The sequence below is a fragment of the Thalassophryne amazonica genome, chromosome 2 (assembly GCF_902500255.1).
Source record: "Thalassophryne amazonica chromosome 2, fThaAma1.1, whole genome shotgun sequence".
Classification (NCBI taxonomy): Eukaryota; Metazoa; Chordata; class Actinopteri; order Batrachoidiformes; family Batrachoididae; genus Thalassophryne; species Thalassophryne amazonica.
In genome coordinates this window covers 76,028,752-76,055,010 of record NC_047104.1, presented here as the reverse complement: position 1 = coordinate 76,055,010, position 26,259 = coordinate 76,028,752, and the positions used below count along the sequence as shown (strand labels likewise).

Sequence of the window (26,259 nt, the reverse complement as noted above, 5' to 3'; positions counted from 1 at the left end):
CGATAAGGCTTTCATGATCTGAGGGAAATGATACACACACAGATCTCAGAAGCTAAGCGTCTGGTTCGTACTTGGATGGGAGACCTCTTCGGAACACCAGCGGCTCTGTGTGTGTTTCTCCGGGTAAAACTGGAGTTGCGTCAGGAAGGGCATCCGGCGTAAAACCTGTGCCATATACCAGTGTGGATCTGGCTGTATCCGCTGTGGTGACACCGAACAAAGACCGGGAGCAGCCGAAATGACAACACAACACAAGATTTTAGGCATAAAGAGTATTTTCTTTGGCACCACTATAATTGTATTTATACTATGGTCAGTGAGAATTCCATGTCTAACTGGTGTGCATTATTTTCATGTATACTCACACGTAGTTCGGTGAGTTAAGTCACTGTAATATCACTCCGCTCTGGCCGTCACCATAGCAACGCACAAATCAGTTGGCACAGATCAGCTGTGTTTTGACAGGTGAATGACATAAACATGATAAAACATGGATTTCCAAGTGAATTTTATTATTTTGGCCAAAATAAAAAGTTTTAGGAATGGAAAGAGGAGGAGAGCAAACGAGAAGAACAGCAAAAGCAACGGCATAAAGATTTAACATCGGACGAACTGGACAAGATTGAAGACGGGAAAGAAGAAGAGAACGGTTTTATTCTTGTGGGCTGGCAGAGCGCTCTGCATCAAAACAGCGAGCGTAGTTTCTGGACCTGTTGCCAGAGTTGGCCGCAGCTCCATACAGCAGAGAGGGGGGCGGGGTGAGTGGCCCGCAGACTTGGTAAGCACATCAGAGACAAAATATCTTGAAACTGGTATAAAATAGTCCCAAATACTCACACATTATTATCAAGTTCTGTTTACTTAAATATTTGTGTGTTAGCTCATTGTGTGGGACCATGGTATAAGCAGATTAAACAACTCGATGAACATCTCGTTGTTTAATCCTTACTTATTACCCTTGAAATAGGGGATTTATAATATGACATTACCAATACAGTACAATCACAATTTGCGTTGTCTAGAAGAAATTAATAAAATGTTCCCCTGAAGGGTAAATTTTCAAAAGTACAGACAGCCTTGGACCACTTACAGCAGAGACCCATACTGTCTAACAGTGATGTCATAGATTATGCGGGGGCTTCCCCAGATTTGTGTGAGGAATTCTGGGAAGGACTCAGTGACAGCCAGTGAGAGTAGAGAGGCACCGTGTAATCATTGGCTCCACGGACGCTCTCTGGCTGCTAATCCAACATCGTGGAAAAGGCTTCGAAATTTGTTATGTGTCGACGCAGATTGAAGAGCGAACCTGCGTCAGACAGGACCCAGCACTAAAAATAACCAGGAAGCGGTTCCATCAACAAAAAACAATTTATTTTTCACCTGTGCCTAAATAAATCATACAAAAAACCCCAACCCAATGTCCTTCAAGAGGAGTGACTGCTGGCACGCTCTCCAGTGTTCACGGGGAGAGACGTCCGATGCTCCTGGACTCACTACCATTAAACAGAAGATGTGAGGCACGTTAGCAATTATAGCAATTTCTTTCACAAAACACATGCTATCAGCAATGTTGTGTGGGCCGCTGAAGAGGAGGTACTGCTGGCCCACCACCACCAGAGGGCGCCCTGCCTGGAGTGCGGGCTCCAGGCACCAGAGGGCGTCGCCACCTGAGATGAGCAGCCAGGGTGACAGCTGTCACCCATTATTGGACACAGCTGTTTCTACTCGGCACCAAGGTATATCAGGAGGACGGCGTCTCCACCTCAGTGCCGAGATATCGCCTAAGACTGAGGTAGTATCTCTGCATTCTTATTCTGATTAACCAGCTAATCATTTGTTAAACCTTTTCAGGATTGTTGACTGCTAGAAGCTATATTGCTTGGAGAAGTACTCACCTTCCTGTTGTGCATTGACAAGAGGTGGAGGCGGCTTCTCCCCTCTCCGTTACTGGGTGCTGTCGCATCACACCTGTGTGTTGTTGCTCTCTCCTGCCAGCAGTACCGGATCCGACGAGCGGAGGCAGTGGCCACCTGGGAATTCGGGACTTGGCGGTTCCAGTATTTCCAGGGTTCGGTGGCAGAGGAGATCGGGGTGGTTCCGGTTCGACTGAGACGGGTGTCTCCTACCTTCGAGCCTGCCCACACGACACCAGCAAATTCGACCCCAAATTGTGATTGTTGTACTTATTGTGCTTGTTTCACAATAGTAAACCTTGTTATTTATCTTCCTCCATTGTCCGTTCATTGCGCCCCCTGTTGTGGGTCCGTGTTCCTACACTTTCACAACAGGATATCTCGGCCAGCGTCATGGACCCCGAGGGGCGTCAACCGGCTGTTGAACGGCCAATGGAAGACCAAGGCGCGGCGGAGGCTTCGGGAGGGGTAACCGGTGAGTTGCAGCGGATCCTCACCGCTTTCACCTCTCGGATTGATTTAATGACCGAGCAACACGTTCTCCTAAACCGCAGGGTAGAGGCTCTCGCCGCACAAGTGGAGGCGCGCCCCCCGGGCGCCGCTGCGGCTCTCCCTCCCGAGGACCCTGCGCGTGAAAGTAACGTTCCACTGGTCGTTCAACGGTCCCTCCCTCCGTCCCCAGAAGCCTACATAAGCCCTCCAGAACCGTACGGAGGCTGTGTGGAGACGTGCGCGGATTTTCTGATGCAGTGTTCGCTCGTCTTCGCACAGCGTCCCGTAATGTACGCGACTGATGCTAGCAAAGTAGCTTATGTGATAAATCTGCTTCGCGGGGAGGCACGCGCTTGGGCTACAGCGCTCTGGGAGCAGAGCTCACGGCTCCTTCATACATACGATGGGTTTGTACGGGAGCTCAGAACGGTGTTCGATCACCCCAACAGAGGAGAGTCCGCTTCAACCGCACTACTGTCCATACGACAGGAGCGTCGGAGCGCAGCTGCCTATGCAGTCGCCTTCCGCATCGCGGCAGCGAGATCCGGCTGGAATAGCACTGCCCTCCGCGCTGCCTTTGTAAACGGACTGTCTCTGGTCCTAAAAGAACACCTGGTGGCTAAGGACGAACCACGGGATTTGGATGGGCTCATTGATCTAGTCATACGACTCGACAACCGGTTAGAAGAACGCCGCCGGGAACGAGGCGAAGGGCGTGGCCAGGCACGCGTCGTCCCTCTCCCTTCCGGGTCCGATCGAGCTCCGCCCTCCCCACGCTCCTCTGTTCCTGCGCTCCGTGGGGGCACAGCTCCCCCTACTGACGAAGCTAGGGACACGAGTAGGGCAACATTTAGGGCACCAGATGCACAGAGGAGATGGACCCACGGAGCGTGTCTTGTTTGTGGTTCAATAGAGCACCATGTGAGAGACTGCCCCGAGCGGTCAAACGCCAAACGCCCGCCCTTAGAGACTGGGCCAGGGGTGGGCCAAAACATTCACGTGGGACATACCCACATTGCTACACGACTCCCAGTCACGATCCTGTTTGAGGATTCAACCCTGAAGGCCCCAGCACTGGTGGACACGGGCTCTGAGGGGAATCTGCTTGACAGTAGATGGGCCAGGGAGATAGGGCTCCCTCTGGTGGCTCTTACCTCGCCTGTGCAGGTTCGAGCACTAGATGGCTCCCTACTCCCACCAATCACACACAAGACACCTCCAGTAACTCTGGTGGTGTCAGGCAACCACCGGGAGGTGATCGAGTTCTTCGTGACTCAGGCCACCTCCCGTGTGGTTTTAGGATTTCCATGGGTGCTTAAACACAATCCCCGGATTGATTGGCCGTCCGGGGTGGTGGTTCAGTGGAGCGAAACCTGCCATCGGGAGTGTCTCGGTTCCTCGGTTCCTCCCGGCTCCCAAGCTAAGGAGGAGGTCCGAGTCCCGCCCAATCTGAAGGCGGTGCCAGCGGAGTACCATGACCTTGCGGACGTGTTCAGCAAGGATCTGGCTCTCACGCTTCCTCCCCACCGCCCGTACGATTGTGCCATTGATTTGGTTCCAGGCAGTGAGTTCCCGTCCAGTAGGCTGTACAACCTCTCACGGCCGGAACGCGAATCAATGGAGACCTACATCCGGGACTCATTAGCCGCCGGGTTGATCCGGAATTCCACCTCACCGATGGGCGCTGGTTTCTTTTTTGTGGGTAAAAAAGATGGCGGACTTCGTCCATGCATTGATTACAGGGGGTTGAATGAGATCACGGTTCGCAACCGATACCCGTTGCCCTTGTTGGATTCAGTGTTCACCCCCTTGCATGGAGCCAGAATCTTCACCAAGCTGGATCTTAGGAACGCGTACCATTTGGTTCGGATTCGGAAGGGAGACGAATGGAAGACGGCATTTAACACCCCCTTAGGTCATTTTGAGTACCTGGTCATGCCGTTCGGTCTCACTAATGCTCCCGCGACCTTCCAAGCGTTGGTAAACGATGTCTTGCGGGACTTCCTGCACCGGTTCGTCTTCGTATATCTAGACGATATACTCATCTTTTCTCCGGATCCTGAGACCCATGTCAAGCATGTACGTCAGGTCCTACAGCGGTTGTTGGAGAACCGTCTGTTTGTGAAGGGCGAGAAGTGTGAGTTCCACCGCACTTCTTTGTCCTTCCTGGGGTTTATCATCTCCTCTAACTCCGTCGCCCCGGACCCGGCCAAGGTTGCGGCGGTGAGAGACTGGCCCCAACCCACAAGCCGTAGGAAGCTGCAACAGTTCCTCGGCTTTGCTAATTTCTATAGGAGGTTCATCAAGGGCTACAGTCAGGTAGTTAGCCCCCTGACAGCCCTGACCTCTCCAAAAGTTCCCTTCACCTGGTCGGACCGGTGCGAGGCCGCGTTCAAGGAGTTGAAACGGCGCTTCTCGTCTGCACCAGTTCTGGTGCAGCCCGATCCTAGCCGCCAGTTAGTGGTTGAAGTGGATGCCTCGGACTCAGGGATAGGAGCGGTGCTCTCCCAGAGCGGGAAGACCGATAAGGTCCTTCACCCGTGTGCCTATTTTTCCCGCAGGTTGACCCCCGCTGAACGGAACTATGACGTCGGCAATCGGGAACTCCTTGCTGTGAAAGAGGCCCTCGAAGAGTGGAGACATCTGTTGGAGGGAACAGCCGTGCCATTCACGGTTTTCACTGACCATCGGAACCTGGAGTACATCAGGACCGCTAAGCGTCTGAACCCCAGGCAAGCCCGCTGGTCACTCTTCTTTGGCCGTTTTGACTTCCGGATTACCTACCGCCCCGGGACTAAGAACCAGAGATCGGATGCATTGTCCCGGGTGCACGAAGATGAGGTCAAAACGGAACCGTCGGATCCCCCGGATCCCATCATCCCGGAGTCCGCTATCGTGGCCGCCCTCACCTGGGACGTGGAGAAGACCGTCCGGGAGGCCCTGACCCGTGTCCCGGACCCCGGAAACGGACCAAAGAACAAACTATACGTCCCACCAGAGGCCAGGGCCGCAGTCCTAGACTTCTGTCACGGTTCTAAGCTCTCCTGTCACCCGGGGGTGCGAAGGACCGTGACAGTCGTCCGGCAACGCTTCTGGTGGGCGTCCCTGGAGGCCGATGTCCGGGATTACGTCCAGGCCTGTACCACCTGCGCCAGGGGCAAGGCCAACCACCAGAAGACCTCAGGGCAGCTACAGCCACTGCCCGTGCCTCATCGCCCCTGGTCCCACATCGGCCTGGACTTCGTCACGGGTCTCCCGCCGTCCCAGGGAAACACCGTCGTCTTCACGATAGTGGACCGTTTCTCCAAGGCGGCCCACTTCGTGGCCCTCCCGAAGCTTCCAACGGCCCAGGAGACAGCGGACCTCCTGGTCCACCACGTCGTCCGTCTGCATGGTATACCATCAGACATCGTCTCCGATCGCGGTCCCCAGTTCACCTCACACGTCTGGAGGAGCTTCTGCCGGGAACTGGGGGCCACGGTCAGCCTCTCGTCTGGGTATCATCCCCAGACCAACGGGCAAGCAGAGCGGGCGAACCAGGACTTGGAGCAGACACTACGCTGTGTGACAGCCGCGCACCCGACGGCCTGGAGTACCCACCTGGCCTGGATCGAGTACGCTCACAACAGCCAAGTGTCATCAGCCACCGGCCTCTCCCCGTTTGAGGTGTGCTTGGGGTATCAGCCCCCCTTGTTTCCGGTGGTCGAGGGAGAGGTCGGTGTGCCCTCGGTCCAGGCCCACCTACGGAGGTGCCGTCGGGTGTGGCGTGCCGCCCGCTCTGCCTTGTTGAAGGCCCGGACGAGAGCGAAGACACATGCAGACCGGCGGCGGGCCCCGGCTCCCACGTATCGTCCTGGGCAGGAGGTATGGTTGTCCACCAAGGACATTCCCCTTCAAGTGGACTCCCCCAAGCTCCAAGACCGATACATCGGCCCCTTCAAGGTCCTCAAAATCATCAATCCCGCCGCAGTGAGGCTTCAGTTGCCGGCCTCGCTGCGGATTCACCCAGTATTCCACGTCTCCCGGATAAAGCCCCATCACACCTCACCCCTCTGCACCCCGGGTCCGGCACCACCTCCTGCCCGGATCATCGACGGGGAACCGGCTTGGACCGTGCGTCGGCTCCTCGATGTCCGTCGAATGGGTCGGGGTCTTCAGTACCTGGTGGACTGGGAGGGGTACGGCCCCGAAGAACGCTCCTGGGTGAAGAGGAGCTTCATCCTGGACCCGGCCCTCCTGGCCGACTTCTACCGTCGCCATCCGGACAAGCCCGGTCGTGCGCCAGGAGGCGCCCGTTGAGGGGGGGGTCCTGTTGTGTGGGCCGCTGAAGAGGAGGTACTGCTGGCCCACCACCACCAGAGGGCGCCCTGCCTGGAGTGCGGGCTCCAGGCACCAGAGGGCGTCGCCACCTGAGATGAGCAGCCAGGGTGACAGCTGTCACCCATTATTGGACACAGCTGTTTCTACTCGGCACCAAGGTATATCAGGAGGACGGCGTCTCCACCTCAGTGCCGAGATATCGCCTAAGACTGAGGTAGTATCTCTGCATTCTTATTCTGATTAACCAGCTAATCATTTGTTAAACCTTTTCAGGATTGTTGACTGCTAGAAGCTATATTGCTTGGAGAAGTACTCACCTTCCTGTTGTGCATTGACAAGAGGTGGAGGCGGCTTCTCCCCTTTCCGTTACTGGGTGCTGTCGCATCACACCTGTGTGTTGTTGCTCTCTCCTGCCAGCAGTACCGGATCCGACGAGCGGAGGCAGTGGCCACCTGGGAATTCGGGACTTGGCGGTTCCAGTATTTCCAGGGTTCGGTGGCAGAGGAGATCGGGGTGGTTCCGGTTCGACTGAGACGGGTGTCTCCTACCTTCGAGCCTGCCCACACGACACCAGCAAATTCGACCCCAAATTGTGATTGTTGTACTTATTGTGCTTGTTTCACAATAGTAAACCTTGTTATTTATCTTCCTCCATTGTCCGTTCATTGCGCCCCCTGTTGTGGGTCCGTGTTCCTACACTTTCACAACAAGCAACACATCAAGGTTTATACTTTTTATCTTTATGCACATGAGCAGCTTCTCACAATAAGTGGAGGATCACTTATCCTGCACGCCACAACAGTGAGAAGCAAGCCACACCATTCTCATCACAATTTCACGTATACTATGTAGCAAAACCTCAAGTTATTATCTACAATTAATCCAACAGTTAATTACCTTTACTGTGTGCTGACAGCATGTGTCCTCACCCTTCCTTGCTTCACAGGCTTATTGTGTCAAACCCAGGTGCGGTCCTCAGCGTCTCACAAACGAACATCACAAGGTCGAGTTCCCGGCAGTTCTGCTTGGCTCACACCTGCCTTAAAAGCAGAACGCCATCCAATTATCTGCTACAGCTGAAAGTCTTTAGGGCTGCACGTGAGCACCAGTCCCAGGTGCCTCACATGATATTGACGAGGGTGAGGATTCTTCAGCCAGCACCTTCTTTTCCACAGACAAATCAGCTTCCATGCCACCTGAGGAGCAAAGAAAAGAAAACAACACCAAAACCTCCAGCCACACCCCCCGACACACAACAGAAATTGCTAGGTTTCTGTGTAAATCTAACATACAGGTGTCCCCGAAAAACTGCCACAAAATCATTTCACTCTAATTCTGCAACGGCTAATCTCAATTCTGTTTTTTTTTTTTTTTTCTTTTTCAGACATCAAGATATATGTGAGGAATTTCTACTGATGTAGTTTGAGACTGATCTAATGAGGATGCCGCTTACAACCAAGCAAAAAGAGAAAATGGAGGAATTCTACTCTGAGACCAAATCAATCGTACAAACCCAACAACAGTGTCATTAGAAAATCTCCAGACAGAAAGACAATATGGATGATTGTAAAGAAGTTTCAAACTGATAGAACTGTTCACAATGTTAACAAAGGGATATCTGGCCGAACCAGAGGAGCGTACTGAGCACATCATGTAAATGCCAAAACTCTTGCAAACTGAGGTGAAATTAGAAATGAACACCAGAGATAAAATTCCCTGAGATATGCTTCAAGATGACATATGACAGATATCAGTATCCAAAAGTGTATAGGTACAGTCGGACATCCAGGTCACGGATGCGCACACATAGCAATGCGCATAGTAACTAGCGAGCTGCTGAAAACAAACTGCTGTCACACTCATTTTCTACTTGACGTCCATCGCGCTCAAATAGTTCTGCCATGCTTTTTTCTACTTACTATACACCACTACTACACACCAGTTTTCACAGAGAATGCCACGATCGTGTGTTGCAGTTGGCTGTACCAACCACAATAAATTAAAAAATTGAAAAGTGCATTTTTTTTGAGCTCCCAAAGCGCCACAAAAGTCCAGACAGAAGGGATAAATGGCTGGCTGGGAATAACGCTGCCGGATTGCTAGTTGGCATCGTTTAGGGTTGGAACTACGACGGTATCTGATCGTCTTCGAACCTCCAACTTTCATTCTTAATTAATGAAAATATTCTTGGCAAATGCTTTTGCTTTCGTCTGTCTTGCACCGGTCCAAGAATTTCACCTCTAGCAGCACAATACGAATGCCCCCAGCCATCCCTCTTAATCATGGCCCCAGTTCAGAGAAAGAAAACCCATATAATAGAACCAGAGCCCTATTCCATTATTCCTAGCTGGTTTATTCAGGCAACCAGGTCTGCTTTGAACACTCTAATGTTTTAAAAGTAAACACTTTGGACCCCGTGGGACACTCAGCTAAGAGCATCGAGGGGGCGCCGAGAGGCAGGGGCTAGCACAGACAGCAGCTGGCCTCATGGCGGACCATCAGCTCGATTCCGAGATCCAACTACGAACTTTTTAACCGCAGCAACTTTAACTGCAGCAACTTTTGCAGACCTATCAAAGCTCTCCACATACTTATACACCATTTGGCATCACCAAATCGACAGGCCTTTGTGAATAAACAGTGGTAAAGACGACTATATCAACAATGGTTTTGAGTGTGCATACAGTTTGTTTTGAGCGGCGATCCAAAATGGTGGCAGAAGTGATATAGGCCTGACTGTAGCTATAGATTTTGTATGGCTTTATTTTTTGCAGTTTTTTGGGGACAGTCTGTATGTGTCATATGTTATGTAAACACTACAGAGAAATGAACACTTCTAAAACTAAAAACACTTTTAACGAGATAACACCTATGAAATGATTTACAAGACCCCTCACGGACACCAGCGCGCATGCTACGTCCTACATCCGGCCTTTTCAAAAGTTCATCCATGAGCGCACTAACGCCTTCCTGCAGACGGCATTAAAAGGTGAATAAAATATTCGTTATGGAATTCCCCCCACATAAATATGTTCTCTTCATTAAAATGAGCTGTAATTTGACAAAATGTTTAAAAAATAAACCAACATTATAATGCTAGGATTTCATTCAAACCTAAATTTTGGTGAAATTTGGGTGGCCCTGTAGCTTTATTTTTGTAACTCCCAGTTTAATTACAATTTTGGTTTGTCATATAAAACAGCCAGAACTGTACTAGAACCAGTTTGTCTCATTCAGTGGTGGGCATAGCTAACCAAAAAATTAGCTTCGATAACAGATAATGAGCTAACTGAAAAGTTATCTTTTATAAAGCCAAACTGACAAACTACCCAAACATTTTTCAGAAGCTACAGATAACCGATAACTTCCAGTATTGTCTCCTGTACACCACAATCACTTCTGGTAGCATCAAAGGTGACTACAGACCCAAACAATGAGTCAGCACTTCTGTCTGAGCGCCCTTTTTCTTTTGCTTGTTTTGCTGGACTGTGATTTAACTGAAACAATCTTTCAAATGGTGATACAAGCACCAGATTTGGCACAAATACTTCTTAAACATTACTCTTTTGAAAAAGCATACTATCCACTTGATTTTTCAATAGGCGGCCAAGTAAGGGCCACCACATTTGTTTGCACTTTGTGGGACAACCAGAACAGTAACAAGAAGGACAACGAGGCTAAGGTAAAGCTGTCTATGTTTATAAAATGTATGGAAGTTTTCAAATGTTTAATTACATTCAGTGAGGTACAGTTACTCATGTTTTCTGTGCCTCGTACAATAACATTTCTTAGCCCATTATGTTCTACTAACTGACATGTTCTACTAACATGTTTGAATTATAAAGCAGTAATGCACCAATTACATTAATTTTGCATCTTGTTGCATGAAGCAATACCATCATGTTTTAAAAATAAATGCAACTTATGAACCAGTGCAACTTCAATATTAAACTTGTTAAACTCGGGAAAGAGATATTGTGTTCCTTTGTCCAAATGTAATTGGTACAAACACTCATTTGTTCCATTGTCTATTAAGCTTATTAATGAACAAGCTTAAATTGTACTTATGTCATAGGATAAATTTTGCACATTTTTCAGTTGAATAGTAGTAAATGGCTGTGTGGTTTTAGTAGTATATAGTGGGTTGATTACAGCGATTTTTAAGGTTATTTTTGGTTATTTATGTTATTTTATTGTCGGTGATATTTATTTCTGTGGCTTTTATTGTGTAAAGGCTGGTCCTGTTTTTATTGTCTGTGCAGGTGAGCCCCCTCATGCACCAAACTAAATTTCTCCGAAAGGAGACGACTAATAAAGAACTTTGAATATGTTTTCCCCCTCTGCATGATGGAGTTTTGAAGCGATGTGACAAATACTCCGAAGCGAGTTACTGTCCTGAAAGTACGGTAGTCATAACTTTCAATGGGAAGATTCTTGTGCACCTTAATATGTAGTGCAGTGTTGCCCCAGTTACTTTGAAAAAAAATAATCCAATTACTGATTACTCAATTTTAAAAGTAACCAAGTTAGATTACTAGTTACTAGTTATTAGTTACTTTCAGCAGCTGCCAACAACACCCCCGTGCCACCCCAACATGAAAATGATAACCCGTTTTACCTGTTTTGAAAATGATAACCCATTTTGCCAATACTCTCTTTATAGTCACCCTTTCTTGACTTCAATGTACATAAATACTTGTTTCATAAAAAATAAAATAAAGACATCTTTCTTGACCTCATCTATATGCTAAGAGTGGAGGTCCCATTTTTTGTCCACAATGTTCTCTGGATCTGCTCACCTGTCACATCATCTCTACGCTCTCGATCTTCCCATATGCTCTGTAGTTACGGACACACATCATGTCTCTTTCACAAATCCCCTTAATTGCCCGCATTTTGTGGTTAATTAGAATTGCCGATCTGTGATATACCACCATTGTCCACCAGATGGCGCTGTCGCCAAGCAAGTATGAATCTGTCCACTCACTGAGCACTGCTTTTTTTTTTTTTGTCCGCATTTCATCAAGGTAGGTAATTGAAAATTATCTAAAGATGTTTTCTAGGGCAAAAACATCCACAGATTCCAAATCTGCCATCACATTTGCGCCAGCTATTATGGTTCGGATGCTACAGGACATCATAACATAATCAGAAAAAATTAAAAGTTACATCCATTTTCATTACACTACAGTCATTTCATAATTATTAGGACTTAAAAAAAATTTAAGTTTAATGTTGTGTGGGCCGCCAGAAGAGGAGGTACTGCTGGCCCACCACCAGAGGGCGCCCTGCCTGAAGTGCGGGCTTCAGGCACGAGAGGGCGCTGCCGCCATGGACACAGCCGGGGGTGACAGCTGTCACCCATCTACTCAACATCATCTCACTCCATAAAGACCAGACGTCATCTCCACCTCGTTGCCGAGATATCATACTTCATAGGAGGTAATACTCTCAGCCTTTTTGTGAGATTTGTAACTCTGTTATTGTGAGAATTTGCAGGAGAACCGGTCGTTTGTGAGGAGGCTGTGCAAGACGGCGCTCCTTTTCAGCTGAGACCGCTGCAACATATTGAATGAGAGGTGGAGGTGGCATTCCCACCGTTGTTGTTACTGGGTGTACACACACCCACACTTGACTGTCTTTGTTCTTCGCCAGCAGTACCAGATCCGACAGTCGGGGACGGTGATCACCTGGGAATTCGGGACTTGGCGGCTCCAGTATTCACCAGGTTCTGGGGCGGCGGAAATCGTGTGGTTCCGGCTCTTCTTAGGACAGACGTCTTCTATCCTCGAGCCTGCCCACACGTCACCTCTGTGTATTGACTGTAATGATATTCTGTGATTGTCTGTATGTTCGTTGTGCACATTCACAACATTAAATTGTTACTTTTTGGCTCATCTATTGACCGTTCATTTGCGCCCCCTGTTGTGGGTCCGTGTCACTACACTTTCCCAACATTTAACCTTCTTAAATAAGGGCTCAGTGTGTCTGTTATAGCTTCTACTTCAAAACGCTTTGAAAGCTTTCTTTTGGAAGCTAATACGTTGTCTCAGTATACTGCTGTGCACTTTCTTGGGTCAGTGACTCACGATTAGTACACTCTTTCTTCACCGTCCGAAGGACGGGTACTTTGATAGCGTCGAACTGTTGACAGCAGTGTAACATTAAAACTTGCAATTTCTAATCTACATTGTTTATAAATGGAAGTATTAAATTCTTTCTTACATTTTTCTAACATTTAAATTCTCTAAAAATTTTATTAAAATTATTATTCTAATTATTATTATTATTATTATATGTAGTATTATTATTAGTAGTTTTATGCCCAATGCCATCTTTGACATTGCTGAAAATGTAGAAGAAATGGGCCTTGAGTTGACTTGACCAGGAGATCTTCTATTTTGGATGTTAGCAGTAAGCATGCATGAAGATCATTGTTATTTTATTAGCACGCTTACCTACTTCTCTTGCTACTGTATGTGTATCTATTGTAATCATTTAAATGACACAATACCTTTGTCTTTACAGTCTGAGAAGAGAAAATAAGCATTGCAGGCTAACGTAACAAGCAAAGGTTAGCTTTACAGAAAGAACAGGGAACTAACTGTAACGTAAGATACAAACATTATAGCATGGTAATACTTTTATTTATACAGTACAGTTTAAGATGTTATAAATAACATATGTCTTTTAAAAAATAGGGCTACTGTATGAGTCATAATTTTAATTAGTACACTCAACAAAAATATAAACGCAACACTTTTGGTTTTGCTCCCATTTTGTATAAGATGAACTCAAAGATCTAAAACTTTTTCCACATACACAATATCACCATTTCCCTCAAATATTGTTCACAAACCAGTCTAAATCTGTGATAGTGAGCACTTCTCCTTTGCTGAGATAATCCATCCCACCTCACAGGTGTGCCATATCAAGATGCTGATTAGACACCATGATTAGTGCACAGGTGTGCCTTAGACTGTCCCACAATAAAAGGCCACTCTGAAAGGTGCAGTTTTGTTTTATTGGGGGGGGGATACCAGTCAGTATCTGGTGTGACCATCATTTGCCTCATGCAGTGCAACACATCTCCTTCGCATAGAGTTGATCAAGTTGTCAATTGTGGCCTGTGGAATGTTGGTCCACTCCTCTTCAATGGCTGTGCAAAGTTGCTGGATATTGGCAGGAACTGGTACACGCTGTCGTATACGCCAGTCCAGAGCATCCCAAACATGCTCAATGGGTGACATGTCCGGTGAGTATGCCGGCCATGCAAGAACTGAGACATTTTCAGCTTCCAAGAATTGTGTACACATCCTTGCAACATGGGGCCGTGCATTATCCTGCTGCAACATGAGGTGATGTTCTTGGATGTATGGCACAACAGTGGGCCTCAGGATCTCGTCACGGTATCTCTGTGCATTCAAAATGCCATCAATAAAATGCACCTGTGTTCTTCGTCCATAACAGACGCCTGCCCATACCATAACCCCACCGCCACCATGGGCCACTCGATCCACGACATTGACATCAGAAAACCGCTCACCCACACGACGCCACACACGCTGTCTGCCATCTGCCCTGAACAGTGTGAACCGGGATTCATCCGTGAAGAGAACACCTCTCCAACGTGCCAAACACCAGCAGATGTGAGCATTTGCCCACTCAAGCCGGTTGCGACGACGAACTGGAGTCAGGTCGAGACCCCGATGAGGATGACGAGCATGCAGATGAGCTTCCCTGAGATGGTTTCTGACAGTTTGTGCAGAAATTCTTTGGTTATGCAAACCGATTGTTTCAGCAGCTGTCCGAGTGGCTGGTCTCAGATGATCTTGGAGGTGAACATGCTGGATGTGGAGGTCCTGGGCTGGTGTGGTTACACGTGGTCTGTGGTTGTGAGGCTGGTTGGATGTACTGCCAAATTCTCTGAAACGCCTTTGGAGACGGCTTATGGTAGAGAAATGAACATTCAATACACGAGCAACAGCTCTGGTTGACATTCCTGCTGTCAGCATGCCAATTGCACGCTCCCTCAAATCTTGCAACATCTGTGGCATTGTGCTGTGTGATAAAACTGCACCTTTCAGAGTGGACTTTTATTGTGGGCAGTCTAAGGCACACCTGTGCACTAATCATGGTGTCTAATCAGCATCTTGATATGGCACACCTGTGAGGTGGGATGGATTATCTCAGCAAAGGAGAAGTGCTCACTATCACATATTTAGACTGGTTTGTGAACAATATTTGAGGGAAATGGTGATATTGTGTATGTGGAAAAAGTTTTAGATCTTTGAGTTCATCTCATACAAAATGGGAGCAAAACCAAAAGTGTTGCGTTTATATTTTTGTTGAGTGTATGTAAAAATTATCACCATTTTGATGCAAATGATTACAAACCAATCAATCAATCAATTAATATCTACCTGTTTATATTATGTTCATTGACCTTTTAGTTATGTTCTCTATATTTTAGTGTTCCTTTTTGTTGCCATGTGTGGCCATACTTTCTTGTATTTGTGTGTCATGATTTCTGGGTCTTGGTTGGTTATGAGAAATACTCTGTACACGAACAGACTCATTCATACTCGCAGACACCAGTGTACACAGTCTAGTTGGTCCCTGATCTCATGTATGTCCGGTCGACTGATAGCATGCCGGTTTCCCTTTGGCTGAACTCTCAGAACTGAGCATTCTGGGTAGGATTATGTATTGTCCAGTGGTGTGTGTGAATGCTCGTATGTGTGCTCACATGACACTTATTTGTGTGGACATTCGTTTGTGTGTACATAGTGCACATGTTTATGCATAAGAATGTGTGTATGCATTGAGGGCTGCTTGTATGTGCATGCTTTGTGTGTCTGCATGTGTTGGTAGAACAGATGGCATCGGGCTGAGGGACCCAGTGTGAGGTGAGACATCTCCCAGTGATCTGCTACAGAAGCTCACATACACATGGATGTATACTGCTAAAATCCATCATTAATATCATTATCACAATACTCTCAGTGTGACTGTCACAAATATGATCACTGTAATCATTCTCACTGTTACGCTGTAATTATTTAACTAGCTTTTTGTAAGGAATCTATGGAAGTATCAGGAATACAGATGAATGGGGGAGTTAGGCCATCCTAGCCAGTTTGTGTAGACAATAACTAAAAAAATATTAAATGAGATAAGAAAGAAAAATAAATGCTGTAGACTTAATAAAAATTCTTGTCATACATAATTGTACTTTGGCACATTACTCACCCACCCTTCACTTCACCTCAATTATGGACAGATAAACAGTTGACAATTAATTATGTCCTTTTAAGACTGTACATCCGACTCTTGACAAAAGCTGTTTATACATATTTCAAAAGATAATTGTAACTACTCAAAATAATATGATGATGTCTAAATGGGTGATCATGTCGCAGTATGATACTGGTGCTAAGTGACAATAGAATTTTTGACAACATCACGAAATACGAGGTCTATTAGAAAAGTATCCGACCTTATTATTTTTTTCAAAAACCATATGGATTTGAATCACGTGTGATTGCGTCAGACAAGCGTGAACCCTCGTGCGCATGCGTGAGTTTTTCCACGCCTGCCGGTTGCGTCATTCGCCTGTGAGCAGGCTTTGAGTGAGGAGTGGTCCAGCCCCCTCGTCGGATTTTCATTGTCAGGAAATGGCGGAATGATTTGGGCTTTTTTTCCATCAGACTTTTTTCAGAAACTGTTAGAGACTGGCAGCTGCAAACCATTAGAAAAATTTATCTGGCTTTTGGTGAAAATGTTACGGGCTTGGTAGAGAATAAGGAGTGTTACTGTCGCTTTAAGGACGGCCCCCAGCGGCTGTGGGGCGCGCCGCGCTCCGAAGCCGCCATCGACAGGCTGAACGACCATTTCATTTCTAAACGGATGGCTGTCTGGATCCGTGACCATTGTGTGCCATTTCTCTGGTTATCACAAGAGCTGGACATCAACCATTTTCCGGCAGATTTCGCTTTTAACAAGAGATTTTGTCATGGAAAGCCGAGCGGAGGCTTAGCGCATCACAATGGATTCGCTACTGGAGCGAGACAAAACCACCTCCGTTTTGGTCTCACAGGATGGCTTTGAGATGGCGTTCAGACAGCTGTCGGTGGTTTCGCGCGTCGCGGCGGTGCCGCATGGCGCACAGCTAGGCCGTGATGAAGCCTCACGGGACATGTTCTGGCATGTCCAGGCACATCCACAATTTCTCGGATAATCACTCGATGGAAAAACCACCGACAGCTGTCTGAACGCCATCTCAAAGCCGTCCTGTGAGACCAAAACGGAGGTGGTTTTGTCTCGCTCCAGTAGCGAATCCATCGTGACGTGCGAAGCCTCCGCTCGGCTTTCCATGACAAAATCTCTTGTTAAAAGTGAAATCTGCCGGAAAATGGTTGATGTCCAGCTCTTGTGGTAACCAGAAAAAATGTCACACGATGGTCACGGATCCAGACAGCCTTCCGTTTAGAAATGAAATGGTCATTCAGCCTGTCGATGGCGGCTTCGGAGCGCGGTGCGCCCCACAGCCACTGGGGGCTGTCCTTAAAGCGACAGTAACACTCCTTATTCTCTACCAAGCCCGTAACATTTTCACCGAAAGCCAAATAAATTTTTCTAATGGTTTCCAGCTGCCAGTCTCTGTTTCTGAAAAAATTCTGATGGAAAAAAAGCCCAAATCAGAATGTCAGAATCCTGACTAAAAGTCACATGACCAAATAACCCAATACCGACTCCTTTGCCTTGGCTGGAGGAGTGGAACCAACTTAGGTTTTTGCTCTGCTCTCCTTCCCCTCCCTTTCTGTTTCCTCCAGGTGCTGCATCATGGAGCTGATTAACTCACCTGTCATCAATCAACCCACCTTCACCAAAAACTCAGTGTTCATCTCAGTGGTACCTGGCCTTACTATCTGCCAAGATAGTTTTATAACTTGCAGTTTTTGACTCTGTTCTGTCCTCTCTCTGTTTGTCAGTTTTTTCTCAGCATTTCTGTTTCAAGTCAGTTCTGTAAATGGCCACTTGGTCCTGGTTCCCAGCTACTTCACTCATTCTGGTCCAGTCAGTGTCTCCTGCCTACAGTGTCTCATTGCACATTTCCAAATTTTGTCCTAATTTCTGTATAATAAAGTGTTATCCTGCTTTCCACCACAGCTCCCAACAATTTTGGGTCCTCACTTGGTTGAGTTGGGCTCAAATGTAACAGTCCTTACCTCCCTTGTGCCTCGTCTGTGCCTCCTTTGAGCATTCTCCAGTGTCTGTGTCCCTTCTGTGTTTGTTTTAAACATGCTCAAAAAGTCATGGTGACTGTTGCATTATGAGTGCTTCCACTGAGCGTGCCTTGTATGACCTAGGCATGTACTTTGCCTTCCTTGAGTATCCTGTGGCATCCTCCCAGATGTTCTGGTTGCACAAGGGATGAAAAAGGGACTTCATCCCTGTGTAAGGGGGGGGGGTTAGATACATACTGTACATGCATATACGTTTTATGTCCATTTTCAATAAAAAGGTATTTAAGTATGAGGATCTAAATATACAAAAGTCCTTAAAAAGACATGCAGCACAGGAGTATAACTCATTAGCCCTTAATAGTGTTGCATCCTATGTGGCTTCATGATTGGGTATGCGTGTGGCTGTAATGGTGTTGTTTTCCTCATTTAGCTGGCTTGAGCTCTTCTGTCTTTAAATGATCCACTCAGCTCTTGCAGTTTAAATGGCAATTAAACAGTAGTTTCACTGTCAACATCACACACACGCGTGCACAGCCCTTGCTGTTTAAATGGTAATTAAAGAGCCATTCCACTATCAACATCTGGGCATACTTATATGGAATGACATTGGTTGGTCAGATGGAAGCTGCTTGTAAGGATATTACTGGAGGTTCTCTGTCACGCGTGATCTCCTTTGTACCTGCTGAAAAAAAGTTACAGGGCTGAAGCTATGCAAATCCATTTCCATGGTCGTGCCCACACAGGCTGATAAGCTCACATGCACTCACACAGATATACGTACAGCGTGCACACATGGTTGAGGGCTGCACTGCTGGTGCTTATTAGCAAGGATTACCATACTGACACATCTTCATTAATCACAGAATCAGACAGAATGACACACACATACACACTCACAATGGAGGTGTGACTCAGGTGTCCGCCAGCCCTTGGGCCCCCTGGTGGCAAACTCAGCTTCTCCTTGCCTTTTTTAGCACTCCTTCCCAATCCATCTGCGGTGCATCCGGAAAGTATTCACAGCGCTTCTCTTTTTCCACATTTTATTATGTTACAGCTGTTAAATACCATTTAACAGCTGTAACATAACAAACACAGCTTTATTCCAAAATGGATCAAATTAATTGCTTGCCTCTACTCACAATGCCCCATAGTGACAACATGAAAAAAGGTTTTTTGAATTTTTTGCAAATTTATTAAAAATAAAAAACTAAGAAATCACATGTACATAAGTATTCACACCCTTTCCTCAGTACTTTGTTGATGCACCTTTGACAGGAATTACAGCCTCACGTCCTCTTGAATATGATGCCACAAGCTTGGCACACCTATCTTTGGGCGGTTTTGCTCATTCCTCTTTGCAGCACCTCTCAAGCTCCAGCAGGTTGGATGAGGAGCATTGGTGCACAGCTATTTTCAGATCTCTCCAGAGATCAGAGCTCTCAAGTTGAAATACGCTCAAGGAGTGTTTTTCCACCAAATCTTGTCTTGCAGGTCATTTGGGTGGAACGTCATGCATTAGCATGAGAGCGTGACAACATATTGAGTCTCATGCCGAGTGAGTGAGAACTGACAGGACCATTTTTAAACGTGAGTCTAACTCCAAATGAGTGACACTTGAGAGCTCTGCCAGAGATGTTCAATCGGATTCAGGTTTGGGCTCTGGCTGGGCCACTAAAGGACATTCACAGAGTTGTTCTGAAGTCACTCCTTTGATATTTTAGCTGTGTGCTTAGGGTCATTGTCCTGCTGAAAGATGAACCGTCACCCCAGTCCAAGGTCAAGAGCGCTCTGGAGCAGGTTTTCATCTAGGATGTCTCTGTACATTGCTGCATTCATCTTTCCCTCAATCCTGACTAGTCTCCCAGTTCCTGCCGCTGAAAAACATCCCCACAGCATGATGCTGCCACCACCATGCTTCACTATAATGCCACATTCACACCGGGTGCGACCAGACGCCACAAATTCTATTCGGTCGGGTGGCGGCGGATGCGCCACCATCACCCGGTGTGTTGCTCTGCTTTCACTGCAAAAATTCGCCCCAGTGCATCATGAAATAGGAGGAGCTTCCATTCCCCTGCTGGCTCCGGTTGTCAGTCAAATTAACATGACGGACCTTGATCACATGGAGCGAATTGTTGTGGAAAGCTCCAAATTCGGGGAGTATCATTATTTGCTGCAGGAGCTGAGTCTGGCTGATGGCCGCTTTCAGCGGTCCTTCCGCCTCTGCAGGACCCAGTTTGAGGACCTCCTGTCCCGTTCACATGTGCACATGTAAACAATTAAAAAAAAAAAACCTCCGCTCCCCTGCTGTTGGGCTGCTGCTCGCTCTTCCCCAAAAAACTCTGTCATAATTGTATTTAGAAACCAGTCACCATTTGTTTTATTATACATCTGTGTAGTTAATAAGTAAAATAATCTACATGGACGATTCGCTCACGCGCGCACGTACAATAAAAAAAGAAACTCCGCTCCCCCTGTTGTGGGGCTGCTGCTCGCTCTTCCCCCAAAAACTCTGTCATAACTGTGTTTAGAAACCACTCACCATTTGTTTTATTATACATCTGTGTAGTTAACAAGTAAAATAATCTTCATGGACGATTCACTCGTGCGTATGTACAAAAAAGAAAAAAACAAAGAAACTCCACTCCCCCTGTTGTGTGGCTGCTGCTCATTCTTCCCCCAAAAACTCTGTCATAATTGTGTTTAGAAACCAGTCACCTGTTGTGTGTTGGGGGGTGTGGCTGGATATTTTGGTGTTCTTTTCTTTTCTTTGCTCTTCAGGTGGCATGGAAACTGATTTGTCTGTGGAGAAGGTACTGGCTGAAGAGTCCTCACCCTCATCGACATCATGTGTAGCACCTGTGACTGGTGCTCACATGCAACCTTAAAGACTTTCAGCTGAAGCAGATAATTGGATGGCGTTCTGCATTTAAGGCATGTGTGATTCAAGCAGAACTGCCGGGAACTCGACCTTGTGATGTTCGTTCGTGAGACGCTGAGGACCACGCCTGGGTTTGACACATCGAGCTCGTGAAGCAAGGAAGGGTGAGGACACATGCTGTCAGCACACATCAAAGGTGATTAAGTGTTTGACTAATTGTTGATAGTAACTTGGTGTTTTGTTACACAGTATACTTGAATTGTGATGAGAATTGTGCAGCTTGCTTCTCACTGCTGTGGCATGCGGATAAGTGATCCTCCACCTGTTGTGAGAAGCTGCTCATTTGCATAAAGTTAAAAAGATACAGACCTGAATGTGTTGCTGATAGCGTGTGTCTTTTGAAAGATATTGTTGTAACTGCTGACTTACCTCACCTCTTCTTTGCTTCACAGAGAGTCAGTTTGTCGTGTCCACCTGGGGGGGTGTTTGGCGGTGGTAGTAGGTCCAGGAGCGCCGGGCTTTGATCCTTACGGGCGCTGGAGAGCGTGCCAGCCTTCACTCCACCAGAAAGATGCTGTTTAGTTTGTACACATTGTTATGCACCAAAGAGGGTACAAAATAAATTGTTTTTTTTTGGAACCGCTTTCTGGTTATTTTTAGCGCTGGGTTCTGTCAGACGCAGGTCCGCTCCTCAACCCGCGTCGACACATAACAGTCACCATTTGTTTTATTATACATCTGTGTAGTTAATAAGTAAAATAATCTCCATGGGCGATTCGCTTGCACGCGCACGTAAGAAAGAAAAAAAAAAACCCGCTCCCCCTGCTGTGGGGCTGCAGCTCGCTCCAAAAACTCTGTCATAATTGTGAAATAAAGTACAAAAGAGACATAAGTCCTGCTCACAGGCTGGCTACCAGAGACAGGACATGTTCACATCCTCAGTCAAACTCCAGACATCTCCATGTCACTACATATTCAGTCCCTGATTGGTCATCGCGGCCTGACAAGACGAAAAAGTTCAGATTTTTCAACTTGGGGAGGATGGCAACGCGACATGACGCAATGCAATACTGGGCCACAAACGCGCCTATCGCTCAAAATCGCTTCACTCGCGTCGCTTCATTCGCGTACATCGCGTCGCACTGCGTGGCTTGGCGCCAAAACGTGTCCTTCCATATGGATTACATGGCAACCTGTCGCTGCTGTTGCTCGCATCGCGCCCAGTGTGAACGCGGCATTAGGATGGTGCCTGGATTCCTTCAAACATTATGTTTGTTTTTGTCAGATAAAAGTCCTTCTATCCATTAGCAAAATGAGTTCCTTGTCAGCTGATGTCTGCAAAGTTTGTCGGAAAGTTTTTTGCATGTTCAAAACTTTGAGTGGAGATCAGATGGAGAGCTTTCCTGCCTGGTCATTTGTTTGCCATTTTGAGTGTGAGAGAGTGGGATGCAGTGGGTACACACAACACTTCTAGACAAGAACGGAGAGAAAACTGAGTTCATGACAGCGACAGACTGGATGTTTCACCTTTGTCAGTGAGACGCTGACTGGAAAATTATGTTTTGTTTTTTTTATATTAACAAGGAGGAGCAGCAAACTGACTAACCGTAGAGTCACCTGGATTTAAACAGGCAGGAACATTTGAGGTTTCCATATGTGCCAGAGTTTTCTGCTTTAATATAACACTGTGCAATTTTTTTTTAAGTTAAATAAATTATTGTCCATGTGGTTAATATTGAAAACATCAACTTAATTTTATTTATTGATTTATTTATTTTTGCTGCAGAGGGGAAAAAGGGCCAGACATGAGTTGACAAGGAACACATTTAAAACATAATGAAAGGATAGGGAGAATACACAGACACAGAGGCAGACCGACAAATGTAATATTTGGTTGAGTTTGTGCAAATGCCCACCCCCACTTCAAGCTAAAGTTGGTACACTATACAACCACTATGTTCATTTGTTTTTTTTTTTTATTACACCAGTCTTTGTAAATAGCACATCTTTTATTATTCCAATTGTGAAAATCATGTTTTTTGTATTGAATGTTGACTACTCATTACTTATATTAATTCCAGGGCAACACAGTGACTTTCTATTTAGTATTGTTGTTGCAACTTCTGCTGTGTTCAGTGCTTGTATGTACTTAGTGTTGGTTCAGACTGTGAAGTCCGCAACAACAAAGCAAAAAACAAGTTACTCAAACAAAAACATTTTTTTTTCAGCGACTTTGGTCCTCATCACTGAGGCACCTATGTCCTGAATCATGCACAACATGGCCAAAATGCTCAGCTGGTGGTCTTTCACAATGCAAGTGATGCTCCTCATCTGAGTCTCGCCAAAGCCACTGTTTTTTTTACATAATGTCAGTGGTACCCATGGATCTTCTGCATATATACATATATCACAGATCTACAGTTGTGTCCATCTTAAATTTTGCAAATAACACAATAGTTTCTACGTCCACAGTTATATATACTTGCAGGTTTTTGGGGATGTAAATCATGAAAGTCAAATGTTGTTACTCAGTTCCCTCCATCCATCCATCCATCCATCCATTTTCTTCAGCTTTATCTGGAGTCGGGTCGCGGGGGCAGCAGCTCAAGCAAAGCTGCCCAGACCTCCCAATCCACACACACCTCCCCCAGCTCCTCCAGGGGAACCCCAAGGCGTTCCCAAGCCAGCCGAGAGATGTAGTCTTCTTCCCCAGGGCCTCCTCCCAATGGGACGTGCCCGGAACACCTCTCCAGTACTCTGGAATAGACCTTACCGGGGAGGTTGAGGAGTGTGATCCCCCTATAGTTGGAACAAACCCTCCGGTCCCCCTTCTTAAACAGAGGGACCACCACCCCGGTTTGCCACTAAGTTCCATAAAGGCATATTTCCCACAACATAACCTCTTTAAGTATTCCATCACGTCAAGCATTTTTTAGAGCACAGTAGCAGTGCTCATGCTGTTCTGTGTCTTTAATTTCCAGAAGGTACAATTTCAGGCTTAAAAACATCAACTAATTCATGTCAGTATTGTGTGGAGACTTGATTGAAATGTGTGGTAGGCTCAGTAAACGTGTGTTTGTCTCAGACTGCATTTTCAGTCGGTGTTCGGGGAACCATAAAGATAAAGCAGATGCCAGAAGACGCCCCGTTTAAAGATTATCAGCCTCTCTCTCTGTACTGCTAACACTCACCAGGGACAGACCAATATTTTACACAACACATTTACATCACACAACACATGGCAAAGACAAAAGGAGGAAGTGGTGCAATGGTAAAGAAGGAACAGTGGAGGCAGGGGTGCCGCCAGGGATTTTGGGCCCCATGAAAAGAAATCTTACTGGGCACCTCCCTCCATAGCCGGCCACTAGGTCTGCAGAAATCCTGCTTTACATAAAACTCACTGTCATTCCCATATTTGTGAAAAGAAAAACATGACAGTTACTTGGTAGGGGAAGCTCTGAAAATACAATGAAATTCGTTTAGATTCAATTATTTGCTGGAAGACTGAAGGGCCTTACACATTGAATGCGTCGGTCGATCATTTTGACGTTTCAATGCATTGGACGCAGCAACAGCACCCAGAGGGAGGGGTGCGGAGATTTCTACATCACTATCTGTCTTTTCAAGGGCCTGGTGAACAACAATCACCATCATGGATTTGTGACAGGAAAAAGTGAAACACCCAGTCTACCAGTCATAACCACAATATTAAGAGAAAAAAGCAGAATGAGTGACAGACTTCACCCTGCCTGGAGAAGCTTTTATCAGTGACTGTTTAGAGTGAGCTTGGCCGAGCTGGAATGGCCAGTCAGCCAAAGCTGAAGCGGCCTGTGTTCAGGCCAGAGACCTGGGCAGAGAGACACAGTAGTCGGTGTGATCAAGCAGATGCACTCAATCCAAAATTCTTCACCTTTGGATATACGAGGTCTGTCCAAAAAGTAACGGACCTTCAGCATCAGCCAATCTTGAACCTTCATGCGCATGCGTGAGTTTTTTCACGCCTGTCGGTTGCGTCATTCGCCTGTGAGCAGGCTTTGTGTGAGCAGTGGTCCACCCCCCTCGTCGGATTTTTATTGCGAATAAAATGTCTGAACGATTTGGAGCTTTGCTGCATCAAATTTTTCCAGAAACTGTAAGAGACCTCCAGGTGGACACCATTCAGATGGCTTTCACGGATGATTTTATGGGGATTACACAGATTAAGGAGTGCTCCAGCAGGTTTAAAGACCGCCCACAGCGTCTGAGAGCGCGGCGCGTTCCGAGCGCCGATCGACAGGCTGAAACCGCGCTGAAACAACCAGATCATTTCCAAAGTGAAGACTTTGTTGATCCGGGACATCGTCTGACTACCACAGAACTAGGAAGAAGACGTGGACATCAGCACTTTTTCGGCACATTCCACTGTTACAGGAGTTTTTGTCATGGAAAGAGAAGCAGAGGAATGCACCACAGAGCCGCGAATGGCGCGGCCCTAAGTGACCCCTTTGAAAAGTGACCAAATTACATGTATTTGTATTGAGTTTGGCGATGTGTTCATCGACAAAACCTGCCCCTAGAGGTTAAATGTCTGCATGACTGACCTAGAATTCATACTGTCTTTGCTCACTGTAAATATTAATACAATAACATGCTTTTGGAGGGCGGTATGCATTTTCAGAGGCCCGACGTTCGCCCTCGTCTAACTCGGGTGAATATCTGTCATTTTGGGTGACTGGGCGTGAATGGAGGGACTCAGAAAATGCATACCGCACGACAACAGCATGTTATTTGCATTATTATAACTTTTTGCTGAAATACACAACATGTAACGCGTACATAAAAAGTTGGCTCACTTAACTTTTGGTGTGTCGGCTGGCGCACGCGCTGCTCTCCAAGTTCGGCAGTGCATCCTCATCAACCTGGCTGCTTTACCTGCTGTTCATTGTCGTACTATCCGTGAGAAAATCATCCGGAATATCCATATTGGGACCAAAACATACTTATCGCCTTTTCATCTTTTCCTCTGCGGACAGTTTTTTTTTTCCCCTCTGTGGACAGTTCTTGGGCTGCGCGTTATGACATCATTTGTTTACGCACAGCGGGAGGGTATAGCCAGGTAGCGTTGATGTAAATCTACGATACCGGCCTAGCAACGCCCCGGTAAAGTGATAATAATAATACAATAGTATGCTGTTGGAGGGCGGTGTGCATTTTCAGAGGCCCGACGTTCATGGCCAGTTGCCCAAAATGACAGATATTCACCCGAGTTAGACGACCATCATCCAGATGGTCACTTGTGAACTTCAAACGGGCCTGGACATGTGCTGGCTTGAGCAGGGGGACCTTGCTGCCCTGCAGGATTTTAAACCATGACAGTATCATGTGTTACTAATGTAATCTTTGTGACTGTGGTCCCAGCTCTCTT

At 46.6% G+C, this 26,259-nt stretch overlaps 2 long non-coding RNA genes across 2 annotated transcripts; both read right to left on the bottom strand.

The window, feature by feature from the left end:
* Positions 1 to 9,226: 9,226 nt before the first annotated feature.
* On the bottom strand, positions 9,227 to 25,844 carry LOC117502375. The gene is made up of 3 exons (XR_004558281.1): positions 25,835 to 25,844; positions 20,401 to 20,406; positions 9,227 to 9,275 (listed from the first exon to the last, which is right to left on the bottom strand). It is a non-coding gene; the product is annotated as an uncharacterized LOC117502375 (long non-coding RNA).
* On the bottom strand, positions 11,444 to 12,984 carry LOC117502368. The gene is made up of 3 exons (XR_004558280.1): positions 12,871 to 12,984; positions 12,682 to 12,688; positions 11,444 to 11,465 (listed from the first exon to the last, which is right to left on the bottom strand). It is a non-coding gene; the product is annotated as an uncharacterized LOC117502368 (long non-coding RNA).
* Positions 25,845 to 26,259: the final 415 nt, after the last annotated feature.